The sequence below is a fragment of the Pelophylax lessonae genome (genome assembly GCF_965119305.1).
Source record: "Pelophylax lessonae genome assembly, chromosome: 5".
Taxonomy (NCBI): domain Eukaryota; kingdom Metazoa; phylum Chordata; class Amphibia; order Anura; family Ranidae; genus Pelophylax; species Pelophylax lessonae.
This window is the reverse complement of record NC_138772.1, coordinates 140,557,589-140,569,857: the sequence shown is the minus strand read 5'-3', so window position 1 is coordinate 140,569,857 and position 12,269 is coordinate 140,557,589. Positions and strand designations below refer to the sequence as shown.

The 12,269-nt window shown below is 44.8% G+C and overlaps 1 pseudogene across 1 annotated transcript; it reads right to left on the bottom strand.

Annotated features, from left to right (window-relative positions):
• Positions 1 to 748: 748 nt before the first annotated feature.
• On the bottom strand, positions 749 to 4,630 carry LOC309556446 (ADP/ATP translocase 2-like; annotated as a pseudogene). Its single transcript has 2 exons — positions 3,917 to 4,630; positions 749 to 882 (listed from the first exon to the last, which is right to left on the bottom strand). The product of its transcript is annotated as an ADP/ATP translocase 2-like (transcript).
• Positions 4,631 to 12,269: the final 7,639 nt, after the last annotated feature.

Below are 12,269 nucleotides of genomic sequence, written 5' to 3'. Positions count from 1 at the left end.
CTCTCATAATATCTCCAAGGTATCCTAAGTACAAGTATTACCAGTAGATGTAATCTCAAGACGATGGCTGTGCGGGAATCCTGTACCGGTATACCGTATGTACTGTAGCTTCGGCTACATACAGTATACCGCGCTGAGCCAATCACAGTGAACAATGGATTCTATTATTGAATGCAAAGCCTGCTCGGATTGGCAGAGTCAGAGAGGCGGGCTGATGTTACTCCGCCAATCCGAGTAGGCTTTGCATTCAATAATAGAATACATCGCTCTCCCTTATTGGCTCAGCGCGGTATACTGTATGAAGCCGAAGCTACAGTACATACGGTATACCGGTACAGGATTTCCACACAGCCAGTGTTCTGAGAGATTACATCTACCGGTAATACTTATACTTAGGTTACCTTGGAGATATTATACTCGGCATATAAGACGACCCCCCATTTTTGGGAGATTTTTTTGAGGTTCAAAAGTAGTCTTATATGCCAGAAAATACAGTAATTGGTTTAAAGAAATTATTTATGTTAATGTGCAAAGCTGGTGAAATGGAATGCAATTATTTCCCCGAAATTTCAACCAGTATAATTACCAGTTACATTTTTAATTAAAAAGTGTGCTTGACAAAAAAAAAACAAAGTCCATAACATTCAGGGTATGTTATATAATACAGCATGCCAGGTTACACACATCTGAACAAGGATTTAGTTAATCATACAAGACCAAGACAAAAGCACCACTCATTTATCTGAGCATGTTGGACCAGGCACCCTTAAAGAAAGCCTTGCTACCATCATCTCTTGCAATCTTTCTTCAGCAGTCACGTATGCCACTGTACATGATCTCAGCTCCTTTTCTTACAGACTGCATCATCATATGACGACCAGGGTCGGACCGGCCATCGGGCAGACCGGGCATATTCCCGGTGGGCCGCGGCGCCGGCTCTCACTCAGTCCGACTCCTCACAGTAGAATGTAGAAGCCAGACATTCATTTTCCCTCACTGCGGCGGCCGCGGCCGGTGTACTTGCCAGCTACACCGGCTCCGCGGCCAATCAGCCTTCTGCTCAGGGGGGGTGTGAGTCACACCCCCCCTGAGCAGAAGGCTGATTGGCCGCGGAGCCGGAAGTCAACAGAAGTATGTTCCTAAACTTCATGTAGTATATCGGTGTGTGTTCCTTCCCGCCGTGCCGGTGTCCTGCCCGGCGCGGCCAGCAGCACAGCCCACACTTGCAGCATCGGCCATCCAAGCAAGCAGCTGCAGATGGCAGCTCCTTCACTCCGAATCCGGGCGGCTCTCAGGGGGCGGGGGCGGTGGCGGTGGCAGCGAGCTGGGGAGAGAAGGTAAGTGAGACTCCTCACGCCAGTGCCTGCAGTGCTGTGCAGCCCCCGTGTGTACTGCTACTGATTAGGAGGGGGATGGGGCGGCTTCATATAGAGGATTTGATGTTTCCCTCTTCCGGATCCTGCTGCCGCTGGATGGATGCCTGATTCCCCTCCTCCCTTCGGCAGGCAGTCTGCGGCTGCAGGAGAAATATGGAAATATCAATTTCTCTATATGCAGCTGAGCTGTCCCATCCCCCTCATATTCAACTTCTTTTACTGCCCCCCAGTGATCTTAACCCTCCACCCCAGTGATCTTAACCCCCCCCCCCCAGTGATCTTAACCCTCCCCCCAGTGATCTTAACCCCCCCCCCAGTGATCTTAACCCTCCCCCCCAGTGATCCTAACCCTCTCCCCCAGTGATCTTAACCCTCCCCCCCAGTGATCTTAACCCTCCCCCCCAGTGATCTTAACCCTCCCCCCCAGTGATCTTAACCCTCCCCCCAGTGATCTTAACCCTCCCCCAGTGATCTTAATCCTCCCCCAGTGATCTTAACCCTCCCCCAGTGATCTTCTCCCCCCCTGTGCTCTTCACCCCCCTGTGCTCTTCACCCCCCCTGTGCTCTTCACCCCCCCGTGCTCTTTAGCCCCCCCTGTGCTCTTTAGCCCCCCCCTGTGCTCTTTAGCCCCCCCCCGTGCTCTTCAAGTCCCCACAGTGCTTTTCATCTCCCCCTATGCTCTCTAGCTCCCCCAGTGCTCTCCACCCCCTGTGCTCCCTGGCTAAGTGATTTCCAGTCCCCACCGTGCTCTCCATCCCCCTCCCCCCAGTGCTATCCACACCCTGCGCTTTCCAACCCCCCTGCAATGCTTTCCAAACCCCCCCCCCTTAATTCTCTCCAGTACCCCCCCCCCCTGCCCTTCAGCTCCTCCAGTGCTATCTGCTTTCCCTGTGCTCTCCAGCCCCCCTCGTTTCCTATCTTCTATCATGTCTGCAGTCTCTGACCTTCTCTTGTATCACATCTGCAATCTCTCCTGTATCATGTCTGCAGTCTCTGACCATCTCCTGTATCATGTCCGCAGTCTCTGACCATCTCCTGTATCATGTCCGCAGTCTCTGACCATCTCCTGTATCATGTCCGCAGTCTCTGACCATCTCCTGTATCATGTCCGCAGTCTCTGACCATCTCCTGTATCATGTCCGTAGTCTCTGACCATCTCCTGTATCATGTCCTCAGTCTGTGACCATCTCCTGTATCATGTCCTCAGTCTGTGACCATTTCCTGTATCATGTCCTCAGTCTGTGACCATCTCCTGTATCATGTCCTCAGTCTGTGACCATCTCCTGTATCATGTCCTCAGTCTGTGACCATCTCCTGCATCATGTCCTCAGTCTGTGACCATCTCCTGTATCATGTCCTCAGTCTGTGACCATCTCCTGTATCATGTCCTCAGTCTGTGACCATCTCCTGTATCATGTCCGTAGTCTCTGACCATCTCTTGTATCATGTCCTCAGTCTGTGACCATCTCCTGTATCATGTTCGTAGTCTCTGACCATCTCCTGTATCATGTCCTCAGTCTGTGACCATCTCCTGTATCATGTCCTCAGTCTGTGACCACCTCCTGTATCATGTCCTCAGTCTGTGACCATCTCCTGTATCATGTCCTCAGTCTGTGACCATCTCCTGTATCATGTCCTCAGTCTCTGACCATCTCCTGTATCATGTCCTCAGTCTCTGACCATCTCCTGTATCATGTCTTCAGTCTCTGACCATCTCCTGTATCATGTCTTCAGTCTCTGACCATCTCTTGTATCAGGTCCGTAGTCTCTGACCATCTCTTGTATCATGTTTGCAGTCTCTGACCATCTCCTGTACTATGTCCAGCGGGAACACTCGGCAGCCACACCACACAGCACACCCAAGGTAAGTGGAGGACTGGAGAGAGGAGTGACTTCTACTTAGGGATTTCTTTTGCAGACAGGCTGGGCTGGCACTGGCAGCAACAATTTTATTCAAAGAAATCGGGATTTCTTCTGCAAATAGGCTGGCACTGGCATTAACAATTAAATTCAAATCAGGATTTCTTCTGCAAATAGGCTGGCCTGGCACTGGCAGCCAGGCATAGTACTAGTCTAGTACTATGCCTGCCAGTGCCAGGTCAGCCTGTTTGCAGAAGAAATCCTGATTTGAATTAAATTGTTGCTGCCAGTGCCAGCCTACCAGGGGCTGATCTGAGGTGTGAAGGTGCATGAATTGGGGTGATCTGATTTGTGAAGGTGCAGGAATTGGGGTGATCTGATGTGTGATAGTGCAGGAATTGGGGCTGATCTGAGGTGTGAAGGTGCAGGAATTGGGGCTGATCTGAGGTGTGATAGTGCAGGAATTGGGGTGATCTGAGGTGTGAAGGTGCAGGAATTGGGGCTGATCTGAGGTGTGAAGGTGCAGGAATTAGGGCTGGAACACTAAATCCCGTCATCAACCATCCCGACGAACGCCACGCCCGCCCCGCCACGCCCCCCCCCCCCCCCCTCCGGGGGCTGCTCAGTCCAAAATGCCCGGGCCTATTTTTTGTCCCAGTCCAAGCCTGATGACGACAGACTATATCAAATGGGTAAGAGACAAAGCCGGCCACTGCTGTTACTGTCTGAGCAATCATCCAGCTGACGATTATGTGTGTGTTCTTGGGATCTGGAAGCATACCTTTAGCTGTGTCGTAGAGTCCAAAAATAAGCTGCAAATGATGATTCCCTGGACAGACACATTGAAGCCTTGGTAGAGACCTTTAAGCCCATTGGATCTGAAAATATCGACAATGCAATTACTCAGACCCTTGAATTCTCTGTCAGCGCCAGCCTTTCCAATATAAGCAGCTAGACGGTTTGAACAAAGTCAAATGGGTAGATGAAGCACAAGGAGGTGGCTCCAGCAGCTCCATTGGATGCCAGGTTTCTGGTAAAGTAATGCCAGAACTGGGTCCTCTTGTCAACACCATCAAGGAAGATCTTCTTGTACTTGTCTTTGAAGAGAAAGTTGAGGGCCTGGGTTGGGAAAAACCTGGTCATATTGGGGAGGTTACCACATCAGAAGGACAAGAAATCTTGTTCTTTGGGATTACGGACAATGCAGTCAATGATTTCTTTGTATTGCTTTTCAGCTGTGATTTGTTTGCTTACATTTTGGACTTGCAGCAACGGCTTGACTCGTTCGATGGGTGTAACAACAGCGGTCTTGGAGACAGCAGCGGCCACACTGCTGGCCAAGAAGTCTCCTTGACTAAGGAGATTGCTGCGTCGGTTATGATGGCGGTTGGTGTTCAGGTAAGAGTGGCTCTTGCAGCAGCACTGAGTGTCCAAGGGCTGGGCCTATTCTAACTGTTGATAAAATATGAATGCTTTCTATGTTTTTTTTTTTTTGTCTTTTTAAGCCAGTTCAGTGTGGTCACTATAATTATTGTGGCTGCCTGCTGCAGTGTGTATATGACAAGGTGTCAAAGACCAATGCTTGCTTTATGTGGCACATCCACCAGCCTGTACATATATACTGTAGCCTACTGCTATATTAGTCAGTGGCACCTTGTGGTTGGATCTTATAAGTATGTTGATCCTCATGAGGTATTGGCTACTTTGTTATAATGACCTGTTGCTTGCTGTTCCAGGAGAAGTCACAGCACCCATTGTTTGACCAGTTATTTCATCCTTTTATTGGAGGGCACTGCCAGAGGGGAAGAAGCTAAGTATGTCCTGTTCAGTGACATTTCACCCCTTGGTCACCAATAATGCCAATGTGCTGACATTTCTGACATTTCTCACACATACAGTAGCCTGCAAATGGGGCATAAAGGGTACATGGACGTGTAAGGCAGCCTGGAATGAATTTGAAGTATAGAAAAATTACATATAATTTTTAGCTTTTTTTTTTTTTCTATCAGTGTGGAAATTTTCAGTCATTCTGTGCCCTCAATGGGCCGGTTTGTTTTTTTTACAATAAAAAACGTTGTTTACCCACCTTCCCCTCTTTCATTATGTGCTTGAAGATATTTCTGTTGAGATAGTACTGTATATGTTACCAATTTCTTATTGCCTGATTCAATTTCTAACCTGTACATTCTGTGAGGTTCTTATGAATTATATATCTTTGCTTGTATTGTGCTAATTTCTGAAACTTATTCTATGGTATTGCTTGATATATTTTACTTTTAAAACTTTAAATACAGTTTTTAACTGTTAAAAAAACAACCTTATAAAAGTTTTGAAGTTACAATGTAACAAAAAGACAAATGTTTATACCACAGGTCATATACAGCATAAAGAATATAGCATGTAGAAAACCAATATCTGTATGAACCTTAAAGAAAGCATAGGTTATGACATTACACAAACCAATACCACTGAAATAAGCATCATCAATATTCCAGACATTTTGAACGACGGTGCCCATTTGTGACTATACCCCTGCTTAAAATAAAATAAAATAAAAATTTCAGCACATTTATAAAACATTGCTGTGTGCTCTATAAATGGAGTTTGCATTTCGGGACTCTAATGCCAGCAAAGCCCTTCTTATTCATTCAATTCAATTAATAGAATAAAAGGCCATGACTCATGTGACAGCACTCTTCTTTTATCTGGGAATGTTTTATGCAGTATTAGGCAGAGTGAACACTTCAGGGCATCATGTGGAGTATTTCTATCTATGCCAAAAAGATTCAGGCACTGCAGCTTTTTATTACTAATCTGAGATTGCTCAGGCACTTATAAGCAAATTCACCAATTTGGAAGTCAGTTTGAGAAAATATGTATAAAAGTGCATCTCTAGGCAAATTTTTTTTTTTAGTTTTGGATAAAGTAGGGGAGGGTTAACTTGTTTTTTTTTTCCTGCCCACAGGGATTAATAAACAATGTTCTATCTTTGTAAGAAAAAATATACATAAATAACATAGAATAACCACATAAAAAGGTTGGCACAGAACCTATCCAACTTAAATTTGTTATAGCAAGGGAAATAAAGAAGTAAGACCCATAAGGCCCAAGGCCAATTCATAAAATATAATAACCTTTTATACCATAAAAAATGTAAAATATCATCAGGTTCCATCTACTATAATATTAAAGTGTTTGTATGCATGAAATATTAGATGCCTTGGTGGGTATCTTTTATAGAACAGAGTAATATCACCACAATTGTATTCAAACAAACAACTGAGTACTGTCTGTGATACTTTTTTATTACTTGCACTAATAGCTAATTTTTCAGGACAAGATTTTGGGGTGTTCCCTTCTTCTCAGGGCAAGTAGTACTGATACAGAAAGTAGGTGTAGCACCCTCCTAGATGGGTGCAAGGGAAAGTATAGTTTTTGCTCTGCATGCTTATCAGGAGAGCCTGATTGATAGTTAGGCCTGTTACATGTGTCCATGTGTGGTCTGAGGGAGTGTCCCCACTGTATCCAATATGGGAGCCTGTTTGACAGTGGAGGAAACCCAGCTAGTGACACACAGGCTTTTGTAACTATCTCAGTGGGTTGGCACAAGCAGTGGTGCATCCTGAGATATGTTATAAAAGCCAAGGGCACATGTCACAGGGTGTCTTTGGGCAGGAAACCAGGTCCCAGGAGCAGGGTGACGGCTGTCTCTTCTCCTGTCAGTATGGAAGATAGTCACAGGCAGTCAGCCTGGTGAACTAGAGGTGTGGTGCTGATCCGGGAGGTCCAGTGGATGCTGACAAGGGAGTTGAAGCAACCCAAGGAAAAACAGTGTCTGTAAGTACCAGGAAGCTTGCCGGGGGTTTGCCCAGGAAGGGGACCACTCCAGTAGAATGTCAGTGGACAGGAGTTCAGCACACACAGCAAGAGAGAAAGGGGGTGCCAAGTTAGACTCTGAAAAGTAACCTAAACAGGAGTTCAGATTCTTCATCTTCACTTCAGTGGCAAAGTGAAGCAGGGGCCTTGCCGCACACACACACACTACAGTTAGTTGTCCTCAGGATTGTGCATAGTTCTAGTTGGAGTATCCCACTCATCCCTTCTCCCATCCCAGTTCCAAATAAAATACAAAAAAAAACAAAACCCCTGGACTGTTCATTGACTGAGCCAAGGACTTAAAGTGATAAGTTTAACAGACTGTTGTTATGGGTAACCCAGGGGAATCCAATCTCAGCAGCTCCCTATGGGCAGTGCTACATAAGAAAAGAAGATCTGGATGGCTGCACTCCAAAAACAATCCCCTTTATTGTATAAAAGAGCAAAATAAATAATATTTCTTATTTTTTATAATTTCCTTGTTATTTTACATTGTTTATTTTTCTATTTTTTTTTAAACTTTTAATACATTTGTTATATAGCTCATTTTGTTTTTCCTGTTTTTATCTTTCCCCATGTATTGGTCTACTGCTCTGTGCTTGATATAGACTGCTGCAAGTTTTTGGTGTAACGAGGAGTGATGATAATTAAGACAATTTTGACATGGTTCATGTACTGACCTTTGATTTTGCTTTCTTTGATGTTTTTATAATATATATACACATATACCTTATTTTGTAATGTGTTTTTTTTTTATATGAGTAATCTTACATGTGTTTGTTAGTAGGTGTCGTATCCTCACTCACTTTTATATTCTAAAAAAAAAAACTAGAGTTACACTTTTAGGTGAGTCCAGTGCTGAATAGTATAAAGTTCAGCCATTGAACCCCTGGGAGCTGGCAGGTGGCAATCCAAACTGCACTATATTTGGACTAATAAATAAAAATGTGAGTGAACTGAGCCATCTTTTGACTATAGACTTAAGGCCCGTACACACGTACCGATCGTCGGCATACAAACGTCGGTGGACGAAGGATCTGCCGATTGTACGCGTGTTAGTATGGTGCCTCCGACAGATGTCTGCGCACAATCCGCGGACAAAAGTCTTTCTTGCAAACATGAAAATTTTTGTCTGCGGACACCAGAACGGACGATTGTTCGCCTGTCAGTACAGAATTCGGCCGACAGACCGCAGATTTGCAAGACTGGGCATGCTCAGAAAATTAAAAACACAGGGAAAGTTAACCATTACATGACATCACTTCTGCAGTCAGCTGAAGTCTGCAGACAAAATTCTTGTGCTGTCCTTGTGCTGTCTTTGCACTTTCAACAGACACCGACATCCCGGGGAGAAAAGAGGAACATTTGTATGCCGACCATCGGTACGTGTGTACGGGGCTTTATGGTTACCACCAATATTAGCTCTATACTAATCCACCTTGGAACATAAGGTTTTGCATGGGAAAACATATGGAGGCATTTGACCTACAAGTCTAAAGGTTTCACCATACCTAGCATGAAGGTACCATTCTTTTGTGCCTACAGTTAAATCAATAACAAAAACACTAACAAAACTACTATGCATGAAAAGAGTGCATCATGAGATTTCTCCTGAAAATAGCAGTGCACTTCCTGGTTTGCGAGTGTGCCTAGGCACTACTGCGCCTACAGCCTCATAGTTGTGTATCTGCGGTGTAGGATCTAAGGCACTGCTGCCTTTGACTATTAGTCTAAGAAGATCTGGAGTGGGATTCTGTGGTTTCACTGTTGTGCTGCTCTCCTTATTTAAAATTCTGACTTGAGGAAGACAAACTCTGCCTCTAACAAGATAGCCACTTCCACACAAATACATAATAAAATATAAAGCTGGCCATGCATTGCTCGAATATTGGCCATTTTTAGCTGCATTTGGTGCAAATCCAGCAGTAGGTTGCCCTGTCGGCACCACTCGGCTCAACAAACTTTGATCTAAATATCAAAGGAGTTAGGTGGAAAATTCCCAGCTAAACAGTGACTGCAGCCCATTACTGTTCAGGTATTTTGACAGTCATGGGGGCAGCACCTTTAGGTATTTTGACTACCATGGGGGCAGCAGCTGTCAATATACAGCTGTGGCCATACGTTTTGAGAATGACACAAATATTAATTTACACAAAGTCTGAATGTACTTCAGAATGTTATGAAGAGTGATCAGATGAATTTCAATAAATTGCAAAGTCCCTCTTTGCCATGAAAATGAACTTAATCCCAAAAAAAAAAACATTTCCACTGCATTTGTGAGGAAGGCTTCAGGGCGCCCAAGAAAGTCCAACAAGCGCCAGGACAGTCTCCTACAGTTGATTCAACTGCGGGATTGGGGCACCACCAGTGCAGAGCTTGCTCAGGAATGGCAGCAGGCAGGTGTGAGTGCATCTGCACGCACAGTGAGGAGAAGACTTTTGGAGGATGGCCTGGTGTCAAGAGGGGCAGCAAAGAAGCCACTTCTTTTCAGGAAAAATCATCAGGGACAGACTGATATTCTGCAAAAGGTGCAGAGATTGGACTGCTGGGAACTGGGGTAGTGATTTTCTCTGATGAATCCCCTTTTCGAATGTTTGGGGCATCCGGAAAAAACCTTGTCCAGAGAAGAAAAGGTGAGCTCTACCATGCCCTGTGTCACGCCAACAGTAAAGCATCCTGAGACCATTCATGTGTGGGGTTGCTTCTCAGCCAAGGGAGTGGGCTCACTCACAATTTTGCCAAAGAACACAGCCATGAATAAAGAATGGTACAAAAACATCCTCTGAGGGTAACTTCTCCCATCCATCCAAGATCAGTTTGGTAATGAACAATGTATTTTCCAGCATGAAGGAGCACCTTGCCAAAAGGCAAAAGTGATAACTAAGTGGCTTGGGGAACAAAATATCGAAATTTTGGGTCCATGGCCAGGAAACTCCCCAGACCTTAATCCCATTGAGAACTTCTGGTCAACCCTCAAGAGGCGGGTGAACATAAAAAAACCCACAAATTGTGACAAACTCCAAGCATTGTTTATGCGAAAATGGGCTGCCATCAGTCAGGATGTGGCCCAGAAGTTGATAGGCAGCATGCCAGGGTGAATTGCAGAGGTCTTGAAAAAAAGGGTTAACACTGCAAATATTGACTCTTTGCATAAACCTAATGTAATTGTCAATAAAAGCCTTTGACACTTATGAAATGCTTGTAATTATACTTCAGTATACCATAGTAAAATCTGACAAAGAGATCTAAAAACACTGAAGCAGCAGACTTGTGAAAATTAATATTTGTGTCGTTCTAAAAACTTTTGGCCATGGCTGTATAATAGCACACAGGAGAGATTCTTCCATCCACACTGTTTAGCGTGAATGGGGTAACCTACTGATGTGTATGGCAAACTTAAGACATGGCAAATCAGTAATGAGGAAACAATAAATTGCAGGGAGACCACAGGCAATAAAGAGGCTAGTATTTTGGCCCTTGTCTCCCCTTTCAGCTTTCTGAGTTTAGTAAGGACACGAGGTGCATGTAAATTTATATAAAATCAGGTTATGTGGACTTGATGTTTTTGTGAGCTGTAGCAGAACCTAAGCTGTAAGTTGCAAAAAAAAAAAAAAAAAAAAAGCCACAGCTAAAGGAAAGCTTCTAATCAAGGTGTTTTTTGATGGGTGATGGAAGAATCATAATTGCATATAGGAGATAACCAGGGCCGCTGATAGGGGGGGACCACCAGTCCTACTGTAGGGGGCCTGGGCACACAGTGGGGCCTCAACAGCATGGGGAATTGGTGCGATCGGGCAAAGGGGCAATTGCAGAAGGGTTCTCTGCAGCAGCTGAAAGCCAGTTTCTCCCCCTCCTGCCAGCTTTCAGCTGCTGCGGGGAGAGAGACATAGACACAGGGCATCGTTCCTGTAATTGCTTCTCCAACACCGATCCCCCTCCCTGTTCTGGCTGCTTCTGATTCCCCCCTCCCCGTGTGCCCCCCTTTCACTGTGCCAACCCTCCCTTCCAGAGCGCTGCAGGCTTCCCTGTCCTGTAAAAAAAAAAAAAAGTAATTTAACATTGTAATAAATAATTTTAAAAAATTGTAAAATAAAATAATTGTAAACATTTTTAACATTTAAAAACATTTATTTATTTTTTTTTCAATGTAAAAACACAATTAAAAAGGGCTAAGAGCCGGTTCACACTGGGGCGACCTGTCAGGCGACCAGGTCGCCGTAGGTCGCCTGCCATAGAGAAGCTGTGGACCCGTTCTAATAGGAGCGACACAAGTCGCTCCGACTTAGAAAAAGGGTCCAGAGCTTCTTTGGGGCGACCCGGAGCGACCTGCATTGACTTCAATGATATGAAGTCAGTGCCGGCCGCCCTGAGGTCGCGGTGCGAGCTGCGCGCCGCGACTTCACAGGTCGCCCGGCAAAGTCGGCTCGCCCCAGTGTGAACGGGGTCTAATTCACACATGTTTTCTGTTATGTTTGTGTCCCCTAATAACGATATTAGTTTATTTTTAGTGAAAATATTTTCTTGATATATTCGGGGAGGGCTGCCAGGTAGGTTGTACGGGGCCCTGTGATTTCTAATAGAAGCCCTGGAGATAACTGGTCTCTGAAGCTCACATAAGCCGGATATACTGAGGACAGGCTTTCTTTATCACTATATGCCCAAAGCTTTATTAAACATTATTTATTGAAAATATTGCAGTGAAATGTGAAAAAACAGACATACGTAACTACCGCTTTGCTGTTTGTTTTATTCTCTTTTTATCTTGCCAAGAGATTCCTGTTAATAGGAGTATAAGCCACACAGCCCGTTTTCAGAGATCTCTCCACATTCTCTGCTTCATACGGAATGCCTGCAATAAGACCTGAATAACTCGGATAGAGTTTCTCTTTTATAGCCGAGCCTAATTTGTTACATGACAAAAAGCAATAAGTGATCCTTAGCCTCTTTAGTTGTTGTGAGGCTCGCAAATTACAATGCAGCCCTCTTGCTCAGCAGTCTTACTCTGATTAAACATTTATGGCTTAGGTTGTGCGCAGTGATCCTGGACAGGATAAGAGAACTGGAAGACGACAATGTGTACAAGAGTTGTCATGGGGATTATACAAGACAGGTGATCCATGCTCCTTCCAGGGCCACAATGTATGATAGTGCAAGGTT